At 25.3% G+C, this 4711-nt stretch overlaps 1 long non-coding RNA gene across 1 annotated transcript in view; it reads right to left on the reverse strand.

Moving 5' to 3' along the window:
• LOC105118273 (uncharacterized) overlaps positions 1–4711 on the reverse strand; it is an 11772-nt gene that overhangs the window by 5650 nt on the left and 1411 nt on the right. Inside the window, exon 2 of the long non-coding RNA XR_840922.1 lies at positions 3677–3684. This is a non-coding gene — a long non-coding RNA (uncharacterized LOC105118273). The remainder of the gene's footprint in view (positions 1–3676; positions 3685–4711) is intronic.

The following is a 4711-nucleotide window of genomic DNA, read 5'->3' on the forward strand; positions in this document are numbered from 1 at the left end:
GGAACACAGTCCAACCTACATTTTCAAAAATGTTGAATCTTCTTTTTAAAAATTAATAGTTTTGTAGTGTTTTAGATTGTTTTAATATATTAATATTAAAAATCATTTTTAAAAAATAAAAAATATTATTTTAATATATTTTAAAATAAAAAATAATTACAACCTCCAGTAACCCGAGAACATGTAAGAAATCGAACTAGTATTGAATTCTTTAGTAATTGAGATTCCAGCACTAGAGGTAACAAAGCATAGCCTGCCGATTATCATCTTGGGCGCCACTCTTACGCATTGTCAACCAATAGAAGGCCTAAAGCTTAATATCATCCCTACTTTCAGGTTTAATAATATAGAATTTTGTCAGTTTTGTAAATAGAGCAATTTAATCCATAATGATTAATTTATTAGGACTTCTACTTTTAAGAGTATAAATATTCATCGTAAAAATAAAATATTCGAACTTAATAATATTATTATTATTCAATTTATTTAGCTTGTAAAAGGAATTCTTGTATTTTTTTCTTTAATAAATTAAATTAACTTATAAAATATTAACTGAATTCGTGATATCTTTATTATATTTTTTATTCATAAATTGATATTTGTTAGGTAAGAGTTATTATTTCAATAATACTAGTATCTTGGAACATGTTTTTACTGTGTCACTCTCCTATTAAACATGTTTTGGCTTTTTAAAATTTGTTATCGATCTTGTCTTGGGTTGTGTGATCACGAAGTTTGTATCACAATCAACCTAATTTGACTTATTAAATAAGTAATTCATGTCATGTATTCTAGTAAGTTTAATAAAATTATTTTTTAATTAATTCATAAAACAAAGATTGATGCTTAAAATCTCAAGCTCCAACCATATATCAAGATGTTTATTTAAAATTATGATAACCTCATAAAAAATAAATCAAAAGAAATTATGAAGACCAATTTAAATCAACTAAATATTAAAAAGAAAAATTAAAAAGAAAAAAATTAAAAAATTTAATAAAAACTCAATGTTAAAGAAAAAACTTATTAAAAAAATAAAGACCCATGCCTTTAAAAAGAGTCATGACGAATGAACCTTCCACCTTAGCCGCGTGCTACTTTTTCTTTCTCGTAATTAAATGACTCTCCTTCCTCTACTTATTTTCTTAAGAGGTGGCATTTCCTATAGTGGTGGTAAGTGACTTGTCATCGCTTGAGTCTCCTTTCCAAAACCCATCAATCATTGTAGTGTTAGAAAATCATGACAAGAAAATCACTAAAAAAATCAAAAAGAACTTAGGTATCCTTTTTTGGCATCTTTATAGATAAAAAAAACATTATCATCAAACTTCTCTTGTCAAATAAAACCCATTACCACCAAAACCAGTTTTTTTTCACAATAATATGAACAAATTGATAAAATTCTCTCTTTTTACTATTTTCAAGCAACTTTTCTCTCCTCTTTCAAATTAAAGAATTGGAATGTTAAGAAAAAAAATTTCAAACCAAGATTAAAATTCCAACAATTATGTGGGCTATAAAGGACTAAACTAAACTTTTTTTCTAAATATGGTATTAGTCATAGAATTTCTCCTTATTTTATACTTTGGTAATCTTTTGTTATTTTTTTATTTTTTATTTTGGTCCTAGAAACTTTTTTAGGGTTATTTCATCCTTTTGTTGTCAAATTAAAGGACAATTGCTTCAAATCGTTGAGGAATGGCAAGATTGAAAGAATGAGACCAAAGTGAAAAAGTCTCAGAAAATAGGTGGTAATTTTAAAATTTGGTTAAGAAGTTTAGTTTGGTCCTCATACTTTTATAATTATAAATTTTTTATCCCAAAATATTTCTAAAATTCAAATTTAGTTCCAAAAATAATTTTCAATATTTTTCAATTTCTAGTTAAAGAGACAAAAGAGAAAGCGATCAAATTCTGGTAGTAAAGAGAAGCTCTCGGTTGACACTGATTTCAACTATAAAAAATATTTATTTTGGTATCAATGAGTTCATTTCGATGAAGGGGGTCGATCTTATATATTCTTTGACCTTCTCCTTGCCTAAAAATGGTATATCTAAACTTGGAATGTTTTTGGATTTCGAGTTGATTTTAGGTTTTTTAGGTCATAAATAGGTTTATTGATACATTCATGTTATTCTATATTTTTTGTACTTTATTCTTAGTTTTTTATAGATATTTCATATTTTATAGCAGCTTCTTTAACTAGTTTTATGCTTAATAATGCTATGGAGATAAAGTGTAAAGATGAGCTAAATAAAATATTTCTAACAGAATTTCAAGTAAAGGCTAAAAAGAGTATATTAGAACAAGTCATTAGAGCTAAAAAAATCAAATTCTAATTGCATTATAAATCCAACTTTAACAAGAAATCCTAGTGGGATTAGGATTGATCGAACCTAACCTAACAAATTGGAGCTCTATATTTTTTAGACCATATTTGAAGTTATAAATGGAATTTTCTTTCAATTCTAATTGGACAAAAATATACACATCTCAAACTTTTTATGTGTATATGATAGACTTAGTAACTCATCTAAATAAGAAAGAAGCATTTTTCAAAAGATGGGCAAAACTTTAAAGTAATATAATTAGAAATTAGTTATTAATGATAAAACTGCATCACCTCCTCATTTTCATATAATCGATCATAATCTCTAAAGAATAAGGAGAATCACATTTAGAAATAGAAGAATACAATGAGGGATTCTATTATTTTTAAAATTATTTTTTTTTATCTTTTCTGAATTTGTAACAATCTTAGTTTTTATTTTATTTTAAGAGGTTCGTACTATTGGATCTTAAATAATCATAAGAATTTGTGCTTAAAAATATTCTATATATGATTATGATACATTAATATTTTATGTTTTCTCTAAAATTGAACTTAATTATTGATGACTTGAATTTTATAAAATGTGCAATATATATATTTTTTTTTAAGCTCATTGCTAGTTAATTAGTTTATATTGGATGTTTGACTAATTAACTTAAGTAGTAGAAGTATATAATTTTGAAAACTATTTTTGATTAAATGTTACTTGAAAAACATAAGCTTAATTAAATTAACTCTCCATGTGTTTTAATTATCATTAATCAATTACACTTATCTTGATTTTATTATTATTATATAATTAAATCTTACTGTTTTTTATAGTTAATGAAAAAAAAAGAGCATGGTTTACATGCAAGCCATGTTTTTTTTATAGGCCAGACAGGTGAGCAAGACTACATTCCTAGCCTTTTTTTAATTAATGTGTTCTCAACCTCTTAAACTAAAACAAAAAAAAAAAATCATTTCATCATTTGGTTGTTTTTAAATATTTTTTATTTGACCTGAAAAAAAAAAGCCTCTTTTTGTTATCAAATTTTATAAAACTTAGAGTTTTTTTATTATTATTTTAGTCTCATGTTCCACCTCTATTTTTTCTTATAAAAAAATCATTTTTAGTTTGATGTTAAAAAAAGTTCAATATGCCATGATATTTAATAAAATGAAAAATAATATTGAAAATAAAAGGATGTTAAATCCAATAGGGTGCATAAACCAGGTTAACTTAAGTTTTATTTTCTTTTCTTTTTTAAATTGTATATTTTTATTTTTATCTATCAAAATTGAGTTGATTGGACATTGTAATTTATTCATGTTTTTTTTTATATGGTTATTTTTTCTCATAACCCAGGTCACTTATTTAACTGATTAATTCGGATTTACCCGCATCGATATAATATTTTGTTATGTCAATACTTTTATATAAGAAAAAATATCATCCAATATATGTAAGATTTTGAATTCATGATTATTTCTTTTCTCTTAGAAAACACATTTATGATGCTTGGATATTCTTTTTTGGAGTTTGAAAAAAAGATCAATCTTACTCTTTTTTTGTGTTTTTTTTTTATTATTATTATGCAATTCAATAAAAAAAAATTGATTCTAACAAATAAGGATATTGATTAGTACTTAAAAGTACATTGTTATCAAGGTTTTATATTATTATTTTGCACTTGAAGTATCAATAACTCCTCAACCAAAACATATTTTATAATAACATATTTAATAATATAAGATACCTTTAATTTATGGTAAATATTCATTTTAAATGCAGGCCTATCACATAAGTGAAAGGATTGATTGATGAGTTTAAGAACTGAAATTGAAAGGACAAAGAGATGGACAAACTTAGAAAAGAGATGCTGGTGCAGTTCAAACCGGAATACTATTCTGTAATTGGGTCATATCTGGAGCTGTAGATCTCAAATTTAAGTTTATTTTATAGGATGGAAAGGTAAGACATATGCTTACAACTTTCATGTGGAGGTCTGGTTTTAAAAATGGAATTTTTAAGTCCAAATTGCAGTAACAACGAAGAAGTCCAAATATGTCATGCAGCCTGAATATTGTTTAGTGTTTGGCCCATATCTAGAGTTCTAGAAGTCCAAATGACCTCCATTTATTTTTCCTGAAAAGTTGAGACAATTTCTCATGACTTTCATGTTCAAGTGGTTCCAATTCTAACGTTATCAATGACGTTTTGGGCAAATAAAAAAAGATAAAGATTGTCACCAAGTTAAGAGTTGACCACCACTCATCAATTTGTCATCAAATTAATAGTTCCTAATTTTAGCCTATAAAAGGAGGCATTTTTCATGCATTTAGCTATCTTGGTCTCTAGATCAAGATCATGCTTTTGCTTTCTCTCTTTGTATTGCT

This window comes from Populus euphratica, unplaced genomic scaffold, assembly GCF_000495115.2.
Source record: "Populus euphratica unplaced genomic scaffold, PopEup_1.0 scaffold1848.1, whole genome shotgun sequence".
Classification (NCBI taxonomy): domain Eukaryota; kingdom Viridiplantae; phylum Streptophyta; class Magnoliopsida; order Malpighiales; family Salicaceae; genus Populus; species Populus euphratica.